Source organism: Peromyscus maniculatus, chromosome 5 (assembly GCF_049852395.1).
Source record: "Peromyscus maniculatus bairdii isolate BWxNUB_F1_BW_parent chromosome 5, HU_Pman_BW_mat_3.1, whole genome shotgun sequence".
In the NCBI taxonomy this organism is placed as follows: domain Eukaryota; kingdom Metazoa; phylum Chordata; class Mammalia; order Rodentia; family Cricetidae; genus Peromyscus; species Peromyscus maniculatus.
Window position 1 is genome coordinate 56,474,687 of NC_134856.1, and position 27,687 is coordinate 56,502,373.

The 27,687-nt window shown below is 40.7% G+C and overlaps 1 protein-coding gene and 1 pseudogene across 11 annotated transcripts in view; both read right to left on the minus strand.

Annotated features, from left to right (window-relative positions):
- Positions 1-27,687, minus strand: part of Ankrd11 (ankyrin repeat domain containing 11) — a 205,201-nt gene that overhangs the window by 46,275 nt on the left and 131,239 nt on the right. The window lies entirely within an intron of this gene.
- On the minus strand, positions 876-27,437 carry LOC143273338 (large ribosomal subunit protein eL21 pseudogene; annotated as a pseudogene). Its single transcript, XR_013051368.1, has one exon. The product of XR_013051368.1 is annotated as a large ribosomal subunit protein eL21 pseudogene (transcript).

The window sequence follows — 27,687 nt, forward strand, 5'->3', positions numbered from 1 at the left end:
TAACTACTTTTTAATAAAAATCCTTTAATATTCAAGTAAAACACTTTATAATTTTCAAGTCAACTAAACAATTTAACAGATATGCCCCATATAAACTAACCTCTCTGGGGTTCACAAATCCCTCCAAGTATAGAGGTATATACCTATAATACTAGCCTTAAGACAATGGAGGGAAGAGGATCAGCTTGAATTTGAGGAGGCTTTCAAATTACAGAAAGACTATTCTTAAAATTAAAAAACAAAAACAAAGTTGAAACAGTGATTACCAACAGTATGACATTGGCAAAGAATTAACCAAACGAGGAGGAAGACAGAACAGTACCAAGACCATGCTGGTGCTAACACAGGACTAGGACAGACTTTGGGTAGCTAGGGAAAGATGGCCCTGCCCTTCTGTAGCAACTGAAAATTGAATACCCATATGCAAATGTGAGCTGGCTTCTATCTCACATCTCGTACACAATCTATGCCGAACAGAACAGACAAAAACATCAAGAGTACGGCTATACTAAGAAAGAACAATTTCAAGAAAACAACTCTAACAACTTGAAATCTTTTAACTACTATATAAGAAATACCTAGTACGGGGGCTGGAGAGATGGCTTAGCGGTTGAAAGAATTGACTGCTCTTCCAAAGGACCCAGGTTCAATTCCCAGCACTCACATGTGTCTGTAACTTCAGTTCCAGGGTTTTGATACCCTCACACAGACCTACATGCAGGCAAAACACTAACGAACACAAATGTAAATAAATTATTTTTAAAAACCTACTATAAATGAAATCTAAAAATTCTGACTAAAAAGACTTTTTCTATTAAAGAGGTCACTTTGAAAAATGGGGAATAATATTTTTTATACATGTAACTGGCAAAAAAAAAAAAAAAAAAAAAAAAAAAACCTCTTACCCCAAATATATAGAGTTCCTACAAATCAGTAAAACAATAAGACTGAATATAAACACGGGCAAACACTTTGTAAGAGGTAAGGAAGTAGATAAAACTTCTGAACTTCACTATCAAGAAAATACAAACGAAAGCTAAAATAATATACTGAATATTGGCAAAGACACAGTAAAGAAAAGTCATCTATTTAGAATTATAAATCAATAGAACGAATCTGTCACCAACTACTCCTACTAAGTATAAGGTTATTCTACAATCTAGTGATCGGATCTGGAATACATTAAAAGAAAAATGCAAAAATAAACGAATCAATAGATAGTACTCAATGTTCATAAAAAGGTCCAAACTGAGCTGGATGTAGTGGCCCGTGTCTTTAATCCCAGCACTTGGGAGGCAGGGGCAGACAGATCTCTATGAGTTCAAGGCCAGCCTGGTCTATATAGTGAGTTTCAGGATAAGCCAGAGCTATACAGTGAAACCCTGTTTTAGAAAAGTAAAGAAGCCGAGGTGGTGGTGGCGCATGCCTTTAATCCCAGCACTCGGGAGGCAGAGGCAGGCACATCTCTGTGAGTTCGAGGCCAGCCTGGGCCACAGAGCTAGTCCAGGACAGGCTCCAAAGCTACAGAGAAACCCTATCTTGGGGGGAAAAAAAAAGGTCCAAGCTGCTGCCATGAAGTCACAATGTTATTAGAGTTATTAGAGAATACTAAACAGCAAAGGAAATAATATGAAATTAATCTCACAATGAAGTTGATAAAAAGATACATTTACATAACTTTCTGGAAATGAATTCAGTGCTTAGAGGTATGATTAAGGAGGAAAATCGACTATAAAATGAGGCTGGGGTGATAGTCTAGGACTGGGTTATAAAGATTTCTAAGGTGAAGGTTATACAGGTGTTTGTATTGAGAAAAATAATGTTCCTACTTTATGGAATTGTGTTTCGCTTTATTAACAAACATGATTAAAAAGTTAGATAATCATATTTCATTGTATACAAGTATGAAAAATTTAAAAAAAAAGCTGAATGAGCAATGCAAATTGCAAAAATGAAAAGATGGCAAATATTACATCTTGATGGGACTCTAGAAAGCAGAAGGAGCTAATGATAATGCCCTTGCAGCCAGACCCATTTTCCCTCAAGTAGTTGTGGCTGATTGTGTTCCCTACTAGGAACCATATTTACATGGAAACAATGTGAGCCCAATTCAAGGCTGTATGACATTTGGAGTGTACAGTGTCAAACCTGTACAAGTGGCATACAACAGGCCACTGTAATTTCCCTTGATGATATAGAAATACGTCTCTGAAAAGATGGATAGAAGAGGATGGGGGGGGGTTTAAAAGGAAGAGACTAAATGTGAAAAGACAGAAATATAGGCATGTGTATTAAAGGTGTGATGCAATGACTAAAAATAGTAATTGCAGAAAAGCATGAAAAACAGATCAAGGACAGTGAATCAACAGATATCTTTTAAAACAGTAGGAAATAAGCACATGGAAATGAACAAGGGAGTCCAAACAAATCCAGTTATAGGCTGGAAGAAGGCAGTAGATGCTAAAGTACTGCTGCTGGGAAAGCAAGAGGGCAGGCCCTATGGAGACATCACTTTACAACTCATGTGTTCGAAACACATGAACAGAAGAATCAAAGTTGTATGTAGGGGGGCAACTTACAACTGAACACTGTTTCTGGGCACTATGGAATTCTGAAGACAGATGAACCATGGAGTGATGTCCATAATACCAAGAGAAGAAGCAAGTCCAGAAAGATGTATACAATCCAAAGTCTACTCAGAGATGTGGAGGACTGCTTACAACAAAAGAAATCTGAGTCGGGCAGTACTGGCCCATGCCTTTAATCCCAGTACTCAAGGAAGACAGAGGCAGTCGGGTCTTTGTGAGTTCAAAGCCAGCCTGGTCTACATAGCCAAGATCCAGGACAGCAAGAACTATAGAGAGAGACACTCTAGAAAAAGAAAAACAAAAAAGAAAGTCTGGAGACATGAAAGGGAAGCTCAGCACAGCTAAACTCTGTTGTTCATTTGGCTGTAGAATAAAGGCCACATAACAGTAACAATCCCTATAGAAAAAGCACTTGACAAAATTCAGTGTGTATGAGAAAACCCTCAGCAAAATAGGAATGAAGAATATTCTAGACACTATGTGGAACACCTTCAAGGACAACTACACCCTAGCTTAATGGTGAGAGCTGCCTGGTTTGTTCCTACAGCTGGTAAGACAGCAAAGATGGCATCATCATCCCTCATCTCCCTGCTCCTTGTCATCACCACCACTGTTAATACTACCCTGAAAGTACACATGAAAAACAAAATAAAAAAAAGTATCACTATTTACAAACACAACTGCCTACGTAGAAAAATCGAAAGGAATCCATCAAAACCTTCTGGAAATAACAGTTCAGGACAGTAGAATACAAAACCAAGGCAGAAAATTCCTTTCTGTTTCTACATACCCATCAGTATGACGCAAACAGAAAAAAAAAAAAAAAAAAGGCTCCAACCAAAATGAAAACATTCTAGACTCAAGTATAGAAAGACTTTTTGTCTGACTGGCTGGTTTTCTGGGGCAAGGTTTTGCTACATACCTTAGGCTAACCTCAAACTTGCAATCTTTCTGTCTCAGTTTCCCAAGTGCTGGGATTAATACCCCCCACAAAAGCTTGTAAAAAGAGAAAATCTTGCCGAGTGGTGGTGGCGCATGCCTTTAATCCCAGCACTTGATAGGCAGAGGCAGGTGGATCTCTGTGAGTTCAAGGCCAGCCTGGGCTACAGAGTGAGTACCAGGACAGGTTCCAAAGGTACACAGAGAAACCCTATCTCAAAAAAACAAAACAAAACAAAACAAAACAAAAAACAGAAAAAGAAAATCTTTCTAAACAAGAGGTAGGAAAAATTCTTAATTAGACATGACACCCAAAGCGGTACCTAAAGAGCAAAAAATTAATATGCTATCTTAAGTTGTAAAACTATTGCTCTGTGAAATACTTAATGTAAAGGGTGAAATGACAAAATATGAAAAGAAGACCCATGTACAAACCACAGGTCAGATAGCAGAATTGTATGCACAATGAAAAACAAAGAGTAAAAAAGCAAGCCAACTGAAAATGGGGGAAAGGAACACAAGTGTGCTGGCTAGTTTTATGTCAACTTTACACAAGCTATAGTCTACTGAAAGGAGAGAACTTCAATTGAGAAAAAGCCTCCATAAGACCCCGCTGTAGGGCATTTCTTAATTAGTGATTGATGGGCGAGGGCCCATGCCATTGTGGGTGGTGCCACCCCTGGGCTAGGGGTCCTGGGCTCCATAAGAAAGGAGGCTGAGCAAGCCCAGAAGAGGAAGCTAGTGGGTAGCACTCCTCCATGGTCTCTGCATCAATTCCTGCCTTCAGGTTTCTGCCCTGCTTGAGTTCCTCTCCCAACTTCCTGTGATGTGGATGCATAAACTGAATAAACCCTTTCTTCCTCAACTTGCTTTTAGTCATGGTGTTTCAATGCAGCAACAGAAACCCCAACTAAGATAATAAATATTTTATTAAAGAGATGGAGACGAGCATACAGTGACCACCTGGAAAATCAAAATCAAAATCACACATAGGGCAGAGAAGTTCAGTCAAAGTGCTTGTTTTCTAAGAAAAAGACTTGGGTTGGTCCCCATGGCCCATGCTCTTAAATGAACAAATAGGCATGCATTTGCAATGCCAGCACCCAGGGAGTAGAGAGGCAGATTTCTGGGACTTGCTGGCCAGCCCAGTCTAGTTTACTCATTCAATTCCAGGTCAATGAGATTTATCTTAAAAAGGAAAGAGAAAGAGAAGGGTGGACTGTGCTACAGTAACAATACCTAACATTGCCCTCTGGCCTCTGAACAAACAAGCATGCACACATATATACACATAAAAACCATAAGCCTATGAGATGGCCTAGAACAACAATGCCATCATCAAATACTACAGAAAAAGCAGGGAAACTTATTGGGTGCCTCCTTATTGAGAACATGAAAATAGTGTGGGCACTGCACCACATCCTCAACTGCTTTCATAAGTAGTTAGCCCAGAAAAACAGAACCTTGTGTGCAAAGACCACAAAGACCTATAACACAAACGAAGTGAAACCAAGGCAGTGGTGGTACCCACTTTTAATCACAGCACTCAGGAGGCAGAGACAGGAGGATCTGTGTTCAAGGGCAGCCTGGTCTACAGAGTAAATTCCAGGATAAGTCAGTACTACACAGAGAAACCCTGTCTCAGAAAAAGAACAGAAGGAGGAGGAAAGGAAGAAGCAGCAGCAATGAAACTCTTCAATGGCTATCCAAACAATATCCTTCAACTCAGTTCACATCACCATGTCTCTTCATTAATACAAAGCAACAAACCAACTCTCACAGGCTATGAGGCAGCTACAAAGCATGAACACAGCACAGCAGTTGCCTGTGGGAGAAACACAGAACACTATTATTTTTGTTACATCTTAGGTGTTTAACTGTTTCAGAGTAAAAGTTACGGAGGGAGGGAAGGAGGGGGGGGGGGAGAGAGAAAGAGAGAGAGAGAGAGAGAGAGAGAGAGAGAGAGAGAGAGAGAGAGAGAGAGAGAGAGAGAGAGAACGAGAACACAGAAGGTGAGGAAACTTCCTCGAGGTGACTGACTGTATTCTATCTTTTGATTTTAGTGGTAGTTTCTCAACTATCAATATTTTCTGAAAACCCACTGAACTAAGAACTTTAAATGAGTACATTTTATGAATAAAAACTACACTTTAGTAGTGCTGTCAAGAATTGACTAGTAAGGAATCTGTGGACACACTTAACTGCTACTCCAGTGAGTACTTATTCAATACAGTAACTTGATTCTTCAGTTCTGGTTCCCCATACCTTGAGAATAAGAAAGCCTAACATACAAACACCCCAAGCTCTCTTTTCAGGAATGTTAGTGTTCCTGGTTTTACAGTTATTATTCTGAAACTTGTAAGTATGTTGTGTGACATGAACCAAATGAATGCTCTTCAAAACCCTGATTTGCTAAATTTAGGAGATTTAGAAAGAACAGACAGATAAGAGGGCAGCAGACAGGAATTGCCATTTGCCCCAGCGGGCATTATCAGTCTTAAAGCCTGATATATTCTCTTTAGGGATTCTTAAATCTTGGCATGCTAAGGTATGGAAACCACAGGGTAGACCCAGAAGTAGAAACCCTGAAGCCCCTCTGCAAAGCTGCTTGCCACAGTTTCCTTGTTTAGTAACAGAAAATAGCATAGGTTCTTAATATTGCTTTTAAGATTCTTTTTCCTAATTAAACCTGTTCTAAACTCCCTTGCTGAGAGCGTGCCCAGGAGAAATGACAGCATTCATGATCCTTGACCTATGATACCTAAGGCATCTCCTACACATCATGGTGTCTCTTGCTCAGACCCTGGAAAGGCTAGAGCTTTCCAGTGGAGAATCAAGTTCCAGAGAATACCACACTGTCCTCCCTCCACTCATATGCAGTCAAAGAACAACAGACAGCCCTGGGACAGAATCCCCGAAACAGAAATGGCATGTGCGCCCCAGGAGTGACCAAACTCACAGGCTTCCTGATTTCTCACTTCTATAAAGACAGGATCATGTTCTCTTGAAGGCAAACATCATAAAAACATACTCTACAAACAATAAAGTTCTAAGTCCAAAGTAAAATAACTCCTGAGGGCTTGGGTAAGGAAAGAATGACAGGCAAAAAGAAGAGAGCATTAAGTCATCAGGCTGAGTTGGGTGTGACTGAGTTCAGGTTTGAGCATAGTGCTTCCAGAGGGAGTGACCTGATCTAGAGGCCATAAGCCACTAGAGGTCAAGACCCTTGGCTTTGCTCTCCTTACCTTACTGGTAGCTATTGGTGCACAATTGATACAAACAGCGCTTTCCCTATTTGCTTAAAACAAAAGTAACTCCTGAAGAAGCTCCAGTTTCTTTCTACTCATATTTTCTTTTCTTCTTCTTCTTCGGTTTTTCAAGATAGGGTTTCTTTGTGAAACAATCCTAACTGTCCTGGAATTCACTCTGTAGACCAGGCTGGCCTCGAACTCAAGAGAACACCTGCCTCTGCCTCCCAAGTGGTAGGATTAAAGGTGTGCGCAACCACCACCCAGCTCTACTCATATTTCTACAGTACTGTTTTGTTCTCGCCACAACAGGCTCTAAAATTCTGAACATAATGGTATCCAAATTGCAGGCACTGCAACAGAATAAAAAACAGCCCTGATGTCTCTGGCCCTTTCCTAAACACAACATTGCTAGAAGTCCTCTGGACTTACCTTACAGAAACACCACGCACCACAGTGGAGCTGTCACAACTCTGTCGTCACAGCTGTGCTTCACTTCAGTCCAAAGTTATTTTAGCATGTTGACCAGCCATTACACCAGTCAATTTCAGTTTCCAGAAATATTGAGTACAAAAGACAGAGCTGCCACAAACCTTTAACCTCAAATATAAACAACTTCTACAAATCAACATCCTGCACTAGAGTAGTCCACCTGTCACCACTAATCTCCAGAGTTCATAATTTACATCAGGATTCACTTTGGGTGCTGTACATTCTATAATTTTGACAAACATATAATCACTTATATCCACTATCACAGCACACCATACAGACCAATTTCACTGCTCTAAACATCCTCTGTGCTCTGCCCATATGACCAGACAGATGTGGACCAGTTTTGTCTTTCTCAGATTGTCATAGAACTAGAATCATATTGCCTTTTCAGGACAAGTTTCTTTCTTTAAAGAGATTTTTTTTGTTAATCTACTTTGTGTATGCACTGGAGGTGCAGCACATGCCATTGCACACACGTGGTGGTCAGCAGTCGGTTCTTTCCTTCTACTATGTAGGTACTGGAGATCCAACTTAGGTCAGTCTTGGGGAGAAGTGCACTTAGCTGCAGAGTCATAATGGGCTTCTTTCACTTTGCAATATGCATGTGTGATTCCTCCATGGTTAAACTGGTTTGTTTTTAGCAATGAATAATTTTCTATTGTCTGGCTGTGTCACTGTTTATCTATTCACCCACTGAATCAGCTGCTTCCAATTTTGGCAATTATGAAGAAAGACACTTTCTCAAAAGTCAATTATCAGAATAGAAAACACTGGAAGGCATAAACCCATCATCACATGAAGAATGTCATTCTGTTTACATGTTGCCTGTGTGAACTTTGTGTGTGTGTGTGTGTGTGTTGCAAACTGAGACAATATTTTTCTCAGAGATACAGTTTTTCAGAAACAATGGCTTATTTGTAATGAGAAATGTTTAGGTCTATCTATAAAATACAGAAATAAAGCGGATCAAGGACCATTCATTATCTTCATCTTGTGTAGTACTAGTAGATTAGTGATCCTTACAGCCTATCTCTCAGGCTAGAATAAGAATAGAAACTGACTCTCAGAATGTAAATTACTAATGCTGCTGGATTTCTTGCCTCAACTTCACTGAGGCTCCAAGACAGAATGAAGTTTAAGATGCTTGTCTTGAGATTAACTTTTACTTTCTATTCCATACAGCAGCCTTTTACTACTCTGCTGATCCAGTCCCCTCATTCACCACTTCTAGCAAGCTGAAGAATAGATCAACCACAGCAGGAGCTCACCACAACACATTAGATTCCAAAAAACAAGACAGTGGGTTCTGGGTGCTGTCATGTCTATCAGAATCCTGTAGTGAAGTTGGGTAGAAATGACTGGCAGAGAGTTCTTTAACTTTTTGTTTGTTTGTTTTGTTTTCAGAAATAGGGTTTCTCTGTGTTGCCCAGGCTGTCAGGCAGGCCTTGAACTCACAGAGACCTGCCTGCCTCTACTGCCCAAGTGTTGGGGTTAAAGGCATCCTGGGGAGTTTTTTTGGTGTTTGTTTTTTTTAAATCTTCGATGAGTGAACACACAGAGTTTGTCACTCAGCACCTTTAATCCCAGCACTTGGAGGTGGAGGTAGGTGATCTCTGAGTTCAAGTCCAGCCTGGTCTACAGAGTTTCAGGACAGCCAGGGCTACACAGAGAAATCTTGTCTCAAGAAACCAACGGGTGCATGAGGTGGTAGTGGTAGTAGAAGCAAGTTTGTCTTGGAAAGAAGCAATAATACTAAGATGGGATTGCATACTGACCCAAGAATGTAACTTTCAGGAAGTTATGTTTATTTGCATTTCTGTATTTCCACTAAACATATCATCAGTTCATATAATCTGATTTGATCTACAGAAATAAGTACTGAAATTTCAAATGCATTAACCATACCTTGCTTGCATAACATTTTGTTTTTACAAATCACTTTTACTCAGATGATGTAGGCAGACATATTTCATAGAGAGAAATAAGATTCACACAGGAAAAGTGGTATACCCACAGCCAGCAACTGGAGGCCACAATCTCCATAAATACACAGTTCATTGCTGCCTATCTACTGGAAGGTCCTTCACAATCCACAGTCCAATGTCATAAGAAGAAGCAAAAACAAACTCTAAGGCACACAAATCCCAAGGCACCAAAACCACATGATACAACGAATTTTTTAAATGTTTCAGAAATCTAGAGGGTACCTGAATGGGTTATATCTTATGATTTCCATAGAAGAACTATGTGATGGATAGTCTTGGTTGTCATATGATTAGGCACACTGTGAGGGATTTTTTAAAAATAAATCATTTGATGTGGGAAGTCCCACTTCTAATCCAGATCTTGGAAGGTGGAAGATATATCTTTAATTTGGGCCACACCTGCTAGCAGCCTAAATAAAAGACAAGGAAGGAGGAAGCTTGCTCTCTCTTCGTCTGCTTGCTCTAGGGATCACTAGCAGTTCCATTCCTTCATGGGCACTGGGGCCTACTTCTTCAGGATTCTGGCTTTTATACTCAAGACTAGCTGACATATCCAGCCTCAGTGGACTGAACAACTATTGGATTCTTGGACCTTATGTTGATAGACAGCCATTGTTGGACTAGCTGGACCACAGCCTGTAAGTCATTTTAATCAGTCCTCTTGGGAGAGTTATACACAGAGGGGGGGAGTACTAAAAGAGATTACTGGAAGGAGGGACATTTTGGGGTCAGGCAAAAACTTGGCACAAGGGAATCTCCCAGGAACCTACAAGGAAGACTCCAGCTTAGACTCCTAGCAATAGCAGATCTGGCCATCTCCTGTGACCACATTGGTGCCTAGCCTTAATTGTCAGAGAGGCGTCATCCAACAACTGATGAAAACAGATGCAGACCAACAGCCAAACATTAGGATTAAGTGCAGTTTGAGGAAGCCTGCAGAAGAGGAGAAAGGATTGCAGGAGCCAGGGGGGTCAAGGATACCAAAAGATACTCACAGAATCAACTAAACTGGTATCATAGGAGCTCACAGTGACTGACAACCAGGAAGCCTGCATGGGCTTGACCTAGGCACTTTGCATATGTTACACTTGTGTAACTTAGTCCTCTTGCGGCATTCCTAACAGTGGGAACAGGGGCTGTCTCTGACTCTTTTATAGGCCTTTGAGACCCTATTACTCATAACAGGCCGCCTTTTCCAGTCTTAATACAAGGGGAGGTGCTTAGTCTTACTATAACTTGATATGCCATGTTTTACTGGTATTCACAGGAGACCTGCCCTTTCAAGGATTTGTTCAAGAAAAGAAATCCTCTTCTGTGTGTGCACATGTGTGTGCATGCTCATACTTGCTCACAAGGCATTTTCTCCAGCACATCTATGTACTTTTCTGAAGTTTAAAATAAAATTTAAATAAACTGTACATGCTTTCAAAACTCTAATGAAGCTCACTAGGTGTGTAGCTCATTGGGAAAGTGTCTATATAGCAAGAGGTTTGATCCCTAGCACATAAAAACTGAGTATGATGGCTACATTACAAGTTCAAAGCTAGTCTGGGCTACATGAGATGATATCTCAGGAAAACTATTGTTCCACTCTGCACCATCATTCACAAACTTCATTTTCACCTCAGACCAGAACAGGTGTCTTCTGCCATAAAATTATCAGAAAAATTGAAAGATTTTAGCTTGTAATCCCAGCACTCAAGAGACTGAGATAGGAGCACTATGGTGATTTTGAGAGCAGCCTGGGCTATAGAATGAGTTTGAAGCCAGCTTCAGAAACACCAGTGAAACCTGAAAGCAGGTGGTATTAGGCTGAGTAACAGGAAATGGCACTCTGCACGTAACATGCTCTTCTGTGGAATGTGACCAGAGAAATAATAATGAACAACTTTAAATTTAAGTCAAAAATTAAATTAAGCTCTATCCATGGGAAAAAATAACAACTATAATGAGGGGTGAGTCAGAGTATGGAGTTCTAAAAACACCCAAATTAGATAGGATACTCAAAGCTCGGTGTAGTGGTGCAGGCCTTTACTCTTAGCACTTGGGAGGCAGAGGCCGGGGGACCTCTGTGATTTCCAGGCCAGCCTAGCCTACACAGAAGTTCCAGGATAGCTAGGGTTACAGAGAGACTCTGATGACCCCTCTCCACCATACCTATAGATGCAAAGCCTTCTGGGATGGGCCTACAGCTTTTACCCAATTTTCAGGGAGTTTACAACCAACAAAGTTTTAAAAAGTCACTCTGTCTTTCTTAAAGTGTGTAGCCAAGTGGGGAAAATTAGATGACAGCCAAATGAAGTACAGAAAGAACAATTTACTTTTCAAACCCAATTTCATATAGATTATAATTTTATTAATGTACAGATGGAGATAGATATAATATATAAATGACTCCAAACTTCTTTGATATATAATCAGGAAATTAGAACTCATAACAACAAGTAACTTGAAGAAAATGTTGTTTATATGAAATATTGCTCCCAAAATTTGAGGTTTCCATGGTAAAGGGCTCAAATCCAGTTTTTCACTGATGGCTGGATGACACAAACTAACGAACGACACTGATTCTGCTGCAACTGTGGAAAGTAGAGAAGTAAAAACAGCCTCATAGTTCTACTTCTTATTGAACTAAATACAGAGGAAGGCATCTTGACTAGGTGAAATAACGAGGCAATCAAATCAAAAGAAAGCAGATGCTCGAAAATGAAACACAGCAACTGGCAGATTCTCACAGGTCAGAGGGATGTGTGTCCTCCTGTGAACAGATGCCACAAACAGCATCCAGGCCTTCCAGAAGGACTGTGTGGGCTGCCAGGCTTGTTGTTATAGCAACAGCTCTAAGCATATGTGCAGTGACACCACTGATTTCTGAAAACTGCAAGTAGAGGATAATTGCATTAAAAAAAAATAATAAAAAGGATTTCCAGAGTAAAGATCACCACCCATTCCCTCCTCTCTCCAGCCCACACTATCTCTAGACATCATTGTTCAGCAGAGCAATAGCATGAAGACAAATGCAGTCTCAAGTCCCACATATGTCAGATCATCTGGATAATGACACACCTACAAAGCTATAAAACAGGGCCTGTGGATTCATAATCCTGTGCTAAAATGTTACAGGAAAGAAATAGCCAAGAGATGGTCTGGCAAGGGTAGTCCACCTGGAGAGATTTCTGGGCCCAATCTAACCCAGAATTTGTTCTTCACTGGTCTCTCTACATACAGTCCTTTCTTTCAGGGACTTTGAAGCTTTCAGTAACTGGATTAAAGTTCAAGGCAGCCGCTAAGAGGTAAGTCTATACAAACTAGTCACCACCTGAAAAGAAATGGTGTAGCAGTCTGCCAAAGCAAAGGTTCCAAATGAAAACCGCAGGGTTTTGGGAAAGCAGAGCAAAAGTTCAGGGTTTGGAACTAAAAATCTGTTTCTACCATTTTAAAAAAGATTCATTCTAGTATGTGAGAAGGAGAAAGTAAGCATTTGGTGTAGTTTAGAGCACAAGTGCCCTTGGGATATCCCAGCACACAGGCAAACAAATGGTGCAGGAATGAGTGTATGCACAGACAAGCTATCACCAAGTAGCAAGTTCCTGCACTGTCCTCATAGTAATACTTACCTATTTATTCTTTTCCACTCTCTCTCTCTTCTTTCAACCCACAATGCTAAGGAAAATATATTTTTGGTTTTTTAATTTCTCTTTTACCACATTTCTGAAGCTTCACCCAAAACTAGGCAGATAAATCTCTAAGTACAAGCTGACAATGTTTATGCCCAGGCTAGAGAGATGGCTCAGTGGTTAAGAGAATTGGATGCTCTTCCCAGAGGACCTGGGTTCAATTCCCAGCACCCACATGGTAGCTCACAACTGTCTGCAACTCCAGCCCCAGAGAATCTGACACCCTTACACAGACATACATGCAAGCAAAACACCAATGCAAATGAAATAAAACAAAACAATGTTTATGTCCTATACACCTTTATTTAGTAGATATGGAGGGGGCATACATGTGCTGTGGTCCCCATCATGATGGTCACAAGACAACTTGGGGAATCACTTATTGACTTCTACCATGTGGATTTTAGAAGTCAAACTCAAGTCATGAGGCTTAGTAAGAAAGGCCTTTACTTGCTAAGCCATCTCACTTATCTTGAACTTACATCCTCAAGACATAAATTGGTATTTCATGTTCCAAATGTATATTTAATGGTCCAAACAGATGCATTCTTCACTATTATCAAAATTAAATACTATTCCATGGCACATACAACTTCATGTTATAGGGTTGATAAAAGATATAGAATTGTGCTTTAATCATCTTGACACAATGAAGAATCCCCTGGGAAGGTAGTATCAATAAGTAATTGTCTAGATTAGTTTGGCCAGTAGATACACATGTAAGGAATTAAAAAAAAAAGCAAACTGTGTGTATGTGCACATATGTGTGGGTAACCAAAGTAGCCAAAAGAGGATGTTGAATACTGTGGAGCTAGAGTTACAGGCAGTTGTGAGCTGCCAGATATGGGTGCTAGGAACTACATTCACATTCTTTGTCAAGAGAAGCAGTTTCTTTAACCTGAGTCATGTTTCCATTTTCATGAGGAATTTTCTTAAATTAGAGGTAAATGACACATTTCATGAAGGAGAGAATAAGTTGAGCCCACAGCAGGTATGCAGCTATTACTCCCTTTTTTTGACTGCAGATGTATGTAATATAGCTAGTTCTCTTATGCTATCTACCATGATGGACTATAGCCTGGAACTGTGTACCAAGTAAACCTTTTCTCCCTTAAATTCATTTTATTGGTGTACTTTATTACAGCAACAGAAACAAAACTATGACAAGAATAACTAAAATTTTGTTTATTCATAGTATCTTTCTGCAATGATTCACCTCCAAATGGGAAGTGAGAAAACAAGAAAAAACAAATCGGGCTCCTATCAAATGCCACCAAGGTTTACAATTTATGTATATATGGTATCTATGATCCCCTAGAAAATAGAAAAAAAAAATCAACATTTTACCATAAGCTTCAACACTGTTTCAAAGAGCCAGCTGTTTACACTGAACTTCTGGCAAATGCTTCGGGGGGGGGGGGGGGTCTAAGATTCTTTTTTCTTGTTTCTTTTTCTTTTTTTTTTTTTTTTTTTAAAGATTTATTTATTATGTATACAGAAGAAGGCACCAGATCTCATTACAGATGGTTGTGAGCCACCATGTGGGTGCTGGGAATTGAACTCAGGACCTCTGGAAGAGTAGTTGGTACTCTTAACCTCTGAGCCATCTCTCCAGCCCCTTTTTCTTGTTTCTTGAGCAGAATGTTCATTTGTCATCAGCAGCAAGCATGCATTTTTAGTATCAGTAAGAAGCTAAAAGATGGAAGGTGGTTACTGCCAGACAGAGAAATGACATTACCTTTAAATTGTTACTCTGTGATATTGATCTCAGTTTGGAAACACCAGAAAATCTCTTGACACAAATAGAAATAAACCCAACGATGATGAATTCTGACTAATGCAAACCATAGTTATAGCCTGTGATCAGATTTGGAACAGGGGTTGCTTTCTTCCTTTTTTCTTTTAAATCTATCTATCTATCTATCTATCTATCTATCTATCTATCTATCTATCTATCTATCTATCTATCTATCTATCATCAGCTTGATACAGTACAAATTCTTATCCTAATAGTGAAATGTTTCATTGAGGCCTGCCCAGTAATTGAGTAAAACAAACACTTATTATAAGCCACAATCATCCTAGGGTCCCCCTTGCTATATAGCCTCCCTGGTTCTGTGGGTTGCAGACTGATTGTTCTTTGCTTTATATCTAGAATAGACTTATGAGTGAGTACATACCATGTTTGTGCTGTTTTTTTTTTAAATTCATTCTTCTCTCATATATTACATCCCAGTTTCCTCTCTCCCTCCCCTCTTCTCCTCCATTTCCCTTCAGACATCCCAAAGATATCAACCAAACATAGCATGTCATGTTGCAGTAAGACTAGGCAAATCCCCTTATATAAAGGCTGAAAAAGGCAACCCAGTAGGAGGAAAAGGATCCCCAAAGCAGGCAGAGTCAGAGACAGCTCCCTGCTCCCACTGTAAGAGGTGTCCCATTAAGAATACCAAGCTGCACAACCATAACATATACCACAGAGGACCTAGGTCAGGCCCATACAGGTCCAATGATTGTTGGTTCACTCTATGTGAGCCTGGTTAGTTGATTCTGTGGGCTGTTTTCTTGTGGTGTTCTTGGTCCCTCTGGCTCCTGTAATCTTTATTACCCCTCTTCCAAAGAATTCCCTGAGCTCCATGAAATATTTGGCTGTGAGTCTCTGCATTTGCTCAGTTGCTGGATAAAGCCTCTCTGATAATGATTATGGTAGGCTCTGATTTACAAGCATATCAGAATATCATTAAGAATCATTTCAGTGGCTTTATTTTCCCCCAGACGTGACGTGTTTGGTTCTATCCTAGGATGGGCTATCCAGCCTTTGATTCCTGGCCCTCCACACATGTCAGGCATGGGCTCCCTGTTGTAGCATGGGTCTCATGTTGGACCAGTTACTAGTTGGCCACACCTTACTGTGGTGATATTTTATTTGTATGTTAAAAAATAAAGTTTGCCTGGAGATCAGAAGACATAGCCAGCCATAAACAAAAGTCAGGCAGTGGTAGCACATGCCCTTAATTCGATCACATGGCTAGCAGAGTCTCTGCGTGTTCAAGGACACACTAGGGAACAACCAAGTGTGGTGACATAGGCCTTTAATCCCCGTACCAACCATAGAGACCTGGAGGTCTGTACAGATAGGCAGTAACAAGGAAGGGAGGTAGCTGGGCTAAGAGCCAATGAGAGGACAGAACAGCAAGGCAATAAAAGCCTGGGTAGACAGGAAGTAGCTCTCTCGGGAAACTACAGTGGCATGGTGAACTAAGGTTAGCTGGTGGCTCTCACTATTTCCGTGATCTCTATGGCTTGCACCCCTATATTTGGCTCAGTATTCCTTATTTAATAAGACTGTTTAGAAATTCATCTACACCTTACCCCTGCATAACTTATAGGCAGGACAAATTGCAGGATGAAGACTTTGTGGCTGGGTTGGTGTCCCAATTCCTCCAATGGAAGCCTTGCCTGGTTACAGAAGATGGTTAGTTCAGGCTCCGTATCTGCCATTATGAGGAGATTCATGTTTTTAATGAGCAATATATTCCACAGAATGTGTGCATATACATGCTCAAGAGTATGAGAGAATGAAACAGAGATTTTGGTTAGTTGGAGATAAAAAGGGAATGCAAATCCTGTGTCTCTACTTGAACTGACAATTTGTCTGGTTCAGAATGTTACCTTAGGCACAATACACAGCAGCAGAGCATCTGAAGTTTCTGATCAGTCAATGCCAGAAGCATTCCTAACCAAGAGTTTCCATCACAGACAAAGGTCAAAGTGCCTTCTGAAGGATCCGTAGTTTCTAGTTTTCTAGGGTGTACCTCATGTTGAGAAAGAAACCTGCAGTGAATTGTCTCCACTGTCTTCTCTGCATTTGGTATGGCACAGACTATGCTTCATTAGCAATATAGGAGTCCCTTCCCTTCAATTAGATACGGTAAGCTAACAAAAAGGAAGGAAGGAAAGCATCTCTAAGTCTGCAACATACGGAGTCTGTGGACATAAATTTAAGCTCCAATAGCCCTGCACAGGTTACCTCAAACATTCCACCACTTGATGGCTAAAACAGTGAGCAAGAAAATTAATGTGCCTGTCTGTCTTTTCAGCTACAAACTTGGGGTGGGAGGAGAGAAACACTGAGGGGAGGAGGGACACAAGATCACTATGTTCCAAACCTTTAGGAGGGTTATGGGATCTGTGCTCTATGGAAAGCAAGCAGCACACACCAAGTGCACAGCACACACTGGCAACTAAAATTAATGACAGGTTCCCAACCTCTTCAGGTCAATGACTGAGGTTTAACGATCCATTTCAAATCACACTTACATGGTTCTTTATTTTGTATGTTATTTTATTCACAGTATCTAACTAGCCTCAGCTGAACAGATGGCATTATTTCCTCATTACAAATGAAAAACTTGGAGCTGATATAATCCACACATCCCCTCACCTCTAGGCAATAGCACCCACTAGAGACCATGCTGTCAGCATATACCTTGCGGATGCCATGTCTGTCTAAACTGACAGGTTTGATATCCTAGAGGTTGAAAACATTTCATCTACTAAGAAGGAATCCTGTCCTTCCCTTCTCCAAAGGCTGCCTGAGCATCTTGAGGAATAGCTCCTGGAAACAATATCATCTCAGGTCAGGGAAGTCTGATCAAGGCTAGGGCCATTTATTATACCATACCTGCAGCTACTTGGTGCTTAGAGATTGAATAAGACACAGGGGCATTGCTGACTTAATAGCGGGACAGGAGAGGTGTCTTGGCAAGTAAAGAACCCCAGAGGAAGCAGCTTTGAAAGTTTTTATCTTCATCTTTAAGAACCCTAAACATTTCCTGGATTTCATTAGAAAGCTCAGTGAAAGTAAAAGGAAAATACAACTACTAGCATAACTAGACATCACAGAAAAAAATACAATAGAAAGGAGCCAAGAAGTGTTCAATTAGCCAGGCAATAGTGATGCACACCTTTAATCCCAGCACTTGGGAGGCAGAGGCAGGCAGATCTCTGTAGGTCTGAGGCCAGCGTGATCTACAGAGTGAGTTCCCGGACAGCCAGGGATACACAGAGAAACACTGTCTCAAAAAAATCAAAAAGAAGTGTTAAGTCTAAAGGAATTACTAGATCATCATCTACAGTTCATGCTAAAATCTGCTTCAGTGTGTTAATGTCACTGATAGCAAAATCTATCTAAATCCCAACAAGACCATTAATGTATACAATTGCCAAATTTATAGACAGAAAAATAATCCAAACAAAAAAAGAGAAGAGAAAGACCTTGATAAGTTCCAGGTGAACCTGGGCTACACAGCAAGACCCTGTCTTCAAATAAATGTGAGCATATGAACAAACAGTGTCTTATAAAATTCTTGTTAGATACCTGGGCTGCTGCAAGCCACAAGAATATATTATAGAGATTCAGCTGTACATAATACAGCTATACCTAGAAAGGTCAAGGAATCTTTCTAGAGGGAAGCCATTTATCAGGGAATATTTGGTGTTATTCAGCTTTTAATAATCACCTGTCTTCTGCTATGAATTTTTTGTGTGCTCATATACTACTAGGCCCTATGGTAAACAGTATAAACTTCTCAGGCTTACTGCTGATCTACTAGGTAACACCCCTATGGAGCCTTGGAGACAAGCAGACCACAGATGCATAGCTTTGTTTCTTGTGCAATTGAAGCTCAGACCATCCCTTTCCTTCAGGGCTAGTAGCATGCCAGAGCTACTGACTGAAGACAAAAGAGTTTTTTTGCATAACCAGCTGCAGTCAAGACTGAAGCAGAATTCCTGGTCTGGCCAGAGAGAAGAGAGGAAGGCAGAGTTTCTGTAGATGGTAAGGCAGACTGGCATGGGTGGAAGAGTAAGGAGCAAGGAAAAGTTCTGCAGACTGTAGGTGGATTTGAATCAGATCAGGAGAGCAGGAGAGGAAGGATAGATGGAGGACGAAGATGAGATCGAGAGCATAAGAGCTTAGTTATTATTAGGGCTATGAGAGGACAGAAAAAGAAGGGACAAAGAGGAACTGAGTGTCAGGACAGAACTGAAGCTGTGTAGACTTAAGTTTGTTATAGAGAAATAAAGTAAACAGACATAAGAAACTGGTTTACATACATTTTTTTCCCCTCAGATAACCCCATGCTTGGACATAGTATCTTCTCCAGGACTCTGGGGAGGATTTTCTCAGGGCAGGCCCCTGGGGAAAAACTGCAATACTGGACCTTATACCCAATCCAGTGCTACGAAATGGTGCCTTCAGATCAAAAGGACAGAAGCTTCACCAAAAGACTACTGTGAGCTACCCTTCTATCCCTCCCACCCTGAACAGACAGGTGGAAGCAGAGAACTTGACTGGGTTCAGCTGCCAAAGTCATTGACTTGCACTTCCTAATTCCTAAAATCATGAGAAATAAATTACTATTCTTTCTAAACTATCTAGCTTGTGGAGGCTTGTTACACAAAAGACCAAGATAAGAGTAAATTGACTTAAGAAATCCAGTTTAAGTACTAAAAATGGAAAAGGTTGCCAGAGTAAGTGAGTGAATGAAAAACATTACCTAGAGGTAGATAAGGATAGAAAAAGGTAATTTGTAGGCAATGTGCTGGGAGTTGGGGAAGCAAGTTGTAACTGATGCTGAGTATGTTTTAAGATCAAAATATCTCAAAGGATAAAAGGAGCCCCTAGAAAGTCACATAAGATTCCTTTCATGGAAGATAAGATGTTCCTAGAAATGCATGCACATAATGAGAACCCAAGAGCCTCAGCAGAGAAAACAGAACCACTGCCATGGGAACAGGCATTAGAGTACTTCCAGAGAGGATGGAATGAGACAACCTCTACTGCAAACTCAGAGAAAGGGGAAGGGGGGAACAGAGTGCAGAGTGGGAAAAGGAGAGGTGGTGATGTTTTGCATCTTATCCCTTGTTTTCCCCCCCTACCTTTCTAAAATGTAGAGTAATAAAGATATGAGAGCAACAGACTGGTGAGGAAAAAAGCACTGTTTTCTATTTTAACTTAAAATTTTTTAAAAAATCCAAGATTGGGCATGGTGTGCAGGCCTTTAATATCAGCAACTTGGACACAGTGGCAGGCAGAGTTATATGGTGAGACCCTGTGTCAAAAACAACAGTAATTAAACCAATTTTTAAAAGTTGCCTTTTAACATTGAGTATAATGTAAGTTGGTTGTAGGCCTTACTTTAAAAGACAAAGGACGTGTCTTTCTGCTAGTAGCTTGTAGACCATTCATTTCCTTATCTGTATTGTCAAGCACCATTTTTTAGGTAATGTTTTTCATTCAACAGAGCAGGCTCTCTCTGAACTTGGAGTCTGCCAATTTGGCTAGCTGGAAGCTTGCCTTGGAGAACCCCTGTCACCACTTCCTGAGTGATAGGCTTATACAGCAGGCACTAGGATTACAAGTAGGCTATTAGGTCCAAACAGCTTTTGTAGATGGGTACTGGTTATCCAAACTCTGGTCCTCATACTTGTCTAGTAAGCACTTCATGACCCCAATCTGATACCTAGTTTCTTAAAATGGGCAAATGATACCACAGGCAAGATGCCTCACTGAAGAAGACACATAGTTGAGTCTGTACTCTTCTAGATAGGTGACCACCTGAAAGATGATCACAATCTTCTGATAACAGAAAAATGAAAAGTATTAATGCTGTTATCACTAAAAAGTCTAAGTTGGCTTCATACTGACAGCAATCCTCTTGTCTCCATCTCCTAAATACACCATCATGCCAAATGAAAATTAAAACTATAGTAATACCTAAAATCCCTGAATAAGGGGGCTAAAGCAGGAAGAACACAGGTTAGAAGTCAGCCCATGCTACAGGTGAATTCAAATCACAACAGGATGCTCTAAATATCCAACAGAATGGACAAAAAACAGAACGTGGATAAACACAGAATGGCATGCAGAATGCTGAATGTCACCTGACCCTAAACCCCTAAAATCAAATCTGGAAGGGGGAACAGAATTTTCAGAGGCATGGTGTACAAACCAGGTGGGAGACAGGCAGAGGTTGCCCTGGATAACCCTACTGAACATTTCTCAGCATCACTTCAAGGCACTCTGTGTATTCATTACATATTAAAGGATTGCTTCCTATCTCGTGTACAAAGATCCAGCCTCACTTAAATGGGGCCCTTGCAGTGAGAGAGAGAGAGAGAGAGAGAGAGAGAGAGAGAGAGAGAGAGAGAGAGAGAGAGAGAGAGAGAGAGAGAGATATCTTTAATGTGTCAGTAAATCATAGGCATGAGGGCTATTTCTGTATTTAGCTATTACACACAGACTTGCAACAGCTGGTTCTTGGCCCATGCTCCAGCATCACATGCAGTAATGATTCTAGGAGAGCAAATGTCTACAAGTGCAAAAGGTACAGAAAATGTCCCAATAGGAAGTGATGGCTAATGGTGTCGATTTCTTTCTGATAAAAATGGTGGTGACTGCACATACATGTGAACATGCTAACAACTGCTGTGCTAAGTAAAAGCTTTAATTGGAAACACCAGGATGCCAACTCTAAATAAGCTGCTGCTTTCTATAAAGAGGGTGAAGCAAGCTCCTCTAGGAGTGGTATGATGGTTATGTAAGTGATTGTCAACTTGACAGGATCTAATTCATGGAAACATGTCTGTAAGGGATCTTCTAGATTAGGTTAAGGATAAGCATATCCAGTTAGACTGACAAAACAGAAAAAGGGAAAGCAAGCAGAGCACCAGTATCACCCTCCATACCCCTGTGTCCTGACTGTGGATGCAATGTGACTGGCCACTTCACACTCCTGCTTCTGAATGGACCACTGGACTGTGGGTCAAAACAAACCCTTCCTTAAGGAGCTTTTGTCTCCCCAACATATAAAAAGTAACTAATACAAGTTTGCAATGCTAAATAGATGATAGAATCTGTCAAGACACTGGGACACGGGATGGCTCAACACATCCACAGCCTTCATTGCCCAAAACTTAAAGGCCAGAATCAGGGAAGCCAACTATCCAGGCCAACTAAATACCTTCCCGTGACCAAATGGCAGAAAATATATTTGAGTGCAAGCCCTGGAGAAATGCCAGCAAATGACCATGGTGGGTACTTCTTTCCTGCAGCTATCAAGGTTATTCTCTTTGTTTGTTTTTAAATATAAGGGACAGTCTCCTTTAAAAAATAAAAATAAAAATAAAAAGAGGATCCTGAATGCTCAAAACTGCTAGGACTGCTATCAGAGTTGCTCAACAAACACAAAAAGGGGAACAAACCAAGTCCTCAATCTTCAAGGTTCTGTCACACACACTGCTCTCTCTTCCCCATCCCCTCAAGACCCACACAATCACACATGCTTGCCTGCTTTTTAGCAAGCAGATTTTGATTGACATTAGTGAAAGTAATATTTGGCCACTCCATTTTTCAGTAGCAAAGTTTTCCCCACTTGGTACTAATTTTACCATATTAACCAGCCGGGCATTAACAGGCTGTATTTTGGTATGTGTTGACACTCTTCAGTTCAGCAGTTTCCTGAGCATGCCTTCTGCACACTGTTACATGTCACCATGGTACTGCACTAACAAGGTACAGACATCCTTCTGTGCTTCTTCACAGTAACAGGAGTGGTGGAACTTGGACCACTATCTACTTGTTTAATGACTTGTTTTTCCTTTCCTCTTGATTTCTTCTACTTAGTGGCATATTGGTGGCAGGGTGGTGGTGGTAGTGTTAAACTTATTTTAAAGCAAATATATTTGAGGAAAAGTACATAGGAAGCTTTAATGGCCTGTTTACATCTTATTTTATATACTATCACTAATATAAAATTGTAACATAAGCAGAAAGAGGCTATGCAATGCTGCAGAGTCAAAGGAAGAGTCAGAACTCTGTTCTGCCACCACAGCTGAACACAAACCAAGCTAACAGGGTGGGCCTGGCCACACACTTACTGGTTTGGGGATTTGTTTATCTAGTTTTGAGTAATACTGTGTACAGCACAGGATGGTCTAACATTCTTAATCTTCCTCTCCCAACCACCTGAGTGCTGAGATTAGAGGTATAGACCACCAAACCTGCTAACGTAATAGCTTTTATTGACAAACAGTCAATAGCCTCTATTAAGACATAGCACCCAACAGTATCAATATATCCAAAACAAAACAAAGTCTTTGTATTCTCCAATATACAGAGTCATCACTGACTTGGCCAAGAGGAGGACAGAGCAGCAAATAACAGAGGCAAGGTTGGCTTTTGGCAGTAGAAATGATACAGACTAAGGATCTAATCTTAGGGATTGTGCACATCTCAGGTCCTACCCCTACATAACAAACTAAATGTGGAGCTGAAAAATTAACTTTTATTCATTCAAATGCTTCAAGATAAACATCTTTTTTTCTTCTTGTTAAACGAGGCTTTATTTTCTTTCTATTTTTCAAAAGACAAAAGCAATAAAGATAGGATAATTAATTAAACCTGGAACCAAATTAATAGTTTCAAATCTTGGATCTGTTCATGACTATTGGAATCCTGGAAAATTTATTTAAAATCTTTGCTCTAGAGTTATTCTTTTTTTTTTAAATGCTGAATGCCGTTTATTGAAGGAAGGAGGAGGTCTTAAATACAGACTTACAGCACAATGGGAGAACTCTGGAGGGCAGAAGTTTGCTACCGATGTTTTACAATCTTGCACAACATAAACATCTTTAAGAGTTAATCTTATGATGGGCGGCCGTGGCACATGTCTTTAGTCCCAGGACTCAGGGGGCAGAGCCAGGCAGATATCTGAGTTCGAGGCCAGACTGGTCTACAGAGCAAGATCTAGGACAGGCACCAAAACTACACAGAGAAACACAGTCGGGGGGAGGGGGAGGATTACACTTAAATGTGATAAACTTTACATTAGGCAGAAAAGTTTTGCTAAAAAATAAGTCTCTTGGCCCAGAATCTAAAGAGCCTTTCTTTCCTCCTTGCCTTGAATTGAATTGCCAAAGAAAAGAAAAACAAACAAACAAACAAACAAACCGCCTGCCTCTGTGATCAAAGTTCTGATCAAACTTAGTCCTGTACCACTACTGGGGAATGGGGAGGAGAAGAGAACACCTGTAGCACACAAACACCTGTGACCCCTGCCCTCCCCTCAGAGTGTTCTCAGAAAGATCTGTTGAGGATACAGATTGTTAAGAAAGGATACTGAAGTGGTATTATCTCAAAACACCAAAATACAAACAATAAAAACTCACCCCTTCACAAATAGATGGAGGTGGCATGCATAGAACTGCCACATGACCATCTAGCATCAAAGAGCATGAAGATCCCATGAAGTTTCCATTTACTTGCTCAATTGTGCTTCAAGTTAAAACTGACCCTGCTGTGAATAGGTTTCAGAATAGGTTGAAAGTAATGAAAAGGGAGGGTCAACACTTCCACAGCTAGCATGCATTTTTCAGAAGGTGAACTGTTCATATTAATGACAATCTAGGTAGATAAGGACTCTTCCATGTAGGAAACTTCCATGTAAAGTGTCCTTTTTGACTGCCTAAGTGTTATCTCCACCAGTTTAAACTACCATCAATAAGGCATTGAAATCAATCCAGAACCTGATTCCAAAATCACAGCAGCAGCACTGTAAAAACAAGTATTTTATGATAAAGCTTAAGGGCTGGGTTAGTGGCTCAGAACTGTAATCCCAGTAATTAGGTGGCTAAGACAGAAGGAGTGACAAAGGTAAAGGCCAGCCTAGGTCATATCATATGAGTTCCAAGCCAGCCTGCACAATAGTGTAAAGCTCTGTTTCAAAATTGGAGTAGGGGGTGGTGGCAGCGGCAATGGACAGACCGACATTGGGGGGGGGGGTTACTCCATTGGGAAACAAAATATAAAAATTCAGGTAAAGATGCCTGGCCATTTAATAAACACATCTGAGTCCTTTGTGAATGAGTGGGCATGGCTATGGTGGCAGCTACCTATCAGCAAAATCAACTCGCAACTACTGGAAATCAGGGAAAAATAAACTCCCACGAAGCTGGGTATCTGTGGTGGTTTGAATAGGATTGGCCCCCGTGGACTCATGTGTTTGAATGCTTGGCCATAGGGAGAGGGACTATTAGGAAGTGTGGTGTGGCTTTGTTGGAGAGGTGTGCCACTAGGGGGTGGGCTTTGAGGTGTGAGCAGCTCAAGCCAGTTCACTTCCTGCTGCCTGCCCATCTGATCCAGATGGAACTCTCAGCTCCTTCTCCAGCACCTCGTCATGCTTTATGCCATGCCAATAATGGACGATAAACCTCTAAAACTGTAAGCTAGTTCCAATTAAATGTGTTCTTTGTGAGAGTTGCCATGCTCATGGTGTCTCTTCACAGCAATAAAACCCTAACTAAGACAGTACTGTACAAAGAAAAAAACCAAAAACATAAAACCACCAAGAAATAAACAGAACTAAAATGGAGCTCAGAAATGTTAACTTACTTGCCCAAGATCACAAAAACTACAAAAACTCAAAGTGTTCTGCCTTTAATTTTGCCTACATTCTCTGTACCCAAATGAGCACTGTTGGTAAGTGTATGTATGTATGGCTGGAAATTGAAAGAATGGTGATCAGCAAAAAACCAATAGGTACAAGTGGGCCCTAGCCAGGAACTAGCCGCAAAGTCAGATCTGGTAAATGTAGGTACTTGTAAAGAGTCTGCCTATGTGACTGCTGTACAAAATAAAGACTACAAGACTCTAACAGCACATTAATTTTTTTTTAGTTTTATTATTATTATTATTATTATTATTATTTTTACAGTCCAGGTCTTCTATTTCTTTTTGTACATTAGGCCATAAATTCATACGGAATGTGTTCCAGCAACTCAGGCTCCTTCCCATTAGTCCTCACAAAGTGTGCTTCTCTGGGTTGAATGGGCTGGTGCTTCAGCTGAACCCAGGTGGCTCTTCTCTTTGGCTTCTTTTTTCTTCCGGTTGTTCTCCTTCACCCACTTCAGGAAGCTGTCTCGACTCTTAGAGATCTTGATGTTCTCAATCCGGATGTTAATTCTCTTGGCAAGAATCTTGCCCTTAACTTGCTTGTTTACAATGATGCCCACAGCATGCTGGGTGACACTGTAGACGCTTACAGTTTTGCCATGGAAACATTTATGAGGCATTCCTTTTTGAACAGTGCCCATTCCCTTGATGTCTACAATATCACCCTTCTTGTAGATTCCCATGTAAGTGGCCAAAGGAACAACTCCATGTTTCCTAAAAGGCCTAGAGAACATAGTGAGTGCCCCTCCTCTTTCCCTTTGTGTTTGTCATTTTGGCAAGTTACTGAAAGATGGCTGCCAGGGCCATAAGCAGCATCCTTTTTATTCTTAAGTTTCTGGTCCTTTTCTTTGTTTAAATATGGCATTTATACATTGCAAACAATAAACAGTCTATGGTGAAAGGATTTTTAAAAAATTATTATTAAGGGGACTAGAGAGATAGTTCAGTGGTTAAGAGCATTTGTTGCTCTTCTAGATGTGGTGGCTCAAAACCATCTATAATTCAAGTTCCAGGGGATATAACATTGGCATATATCCATTGGCACCAGACAACATATGGTGCACAGACCTATATTCAAGCTAAATACCATACACATAAAATTAAACTAAAAGGTATAATTGAATCCTAGCACATTAAAAGGAGATATCTTTTGCAAGGAAGTAAATGCAAAGCCTCAAGTGTAGGCTCAGTTCTTTGGTGACAGGCTTCTTGAGGCTCAGTTATCCACTGGGATATAGGAAAACACAGGACAAGGGGCTGAAGGAGCTGAAGAAGTAAGGTACACTAAGAAGAATATTTCTACCATATATTACTATTCAAATGCTTGTTCCAAAAGCAAGAATGGTGCCATCTTATACCACTACCCTTCCTAGTCCAAAGGACAGTGCACACCCAGGCCTGATGCCAGTCAAGCTCCATGCTAACTAAGGTTATGCTGAGACTGGTAGGCTGTTTTGTCACCCAGACAGGTCCCAGCACTAACAGTTAGTTTAGTATCCAGGCTTTGATATGTTCTATTCTTAGAACACACCACAAATCAACCATAGAACAGAGGTGGGAATGAGACAGAAAGGGGTCAGAAAGCAGAGGCTAGGGATACTGCTAAGAGAAGAACTCTGCCAGACCCAGGAGTATACCTGCAGAAGATAGGTGGTAGGCATAAACAGACATTTTTTAAATATAGAGCTATTCACCTCTTTATCTGCTATGACAAAAGTCACATTTACAAGGAAAACGAGTCGGGGACTGTGTTGACTGGATCCTCACTGCCTACAGGATGTGTGTACTGACACAGCCCTTGTAAGGTACTGGTGGAAATATAAAATAGTACAGCTGATGTAGAAAACAGTGCAGAGGTTCCCTTAAAAAACTAAAAATAGGTCAGACACAGTGGTATTCTCCTTTAATCCCAGCAGACAGATCTCTGTAAGTTCAACACACCAGGGCTGGTCTAGTTGTATACAGTGAGAATCTCTCCTTTAAAAACATAAAATATAGCCGGGCGGTGGTGGCGCACGCCTTTAATCCCAGCACTCGGGAGGCAGAGGCAGGCGGATCTCTGTGAGTTCGAGGCCAGCCTGGTCTACCAAGTGAGTTCCAGGAAAGGCGCAAAGCTACACAAAGAAACCCTGTCTCAAAAAAAAAAAAAAAAACATAAAATATAAAGTTGGAGGATTAAGCTCAGCCTAGCAAACGCAAAGCCCTGGGTTCGGTCTTCAGCTCAAAAAATAAAATAAAATA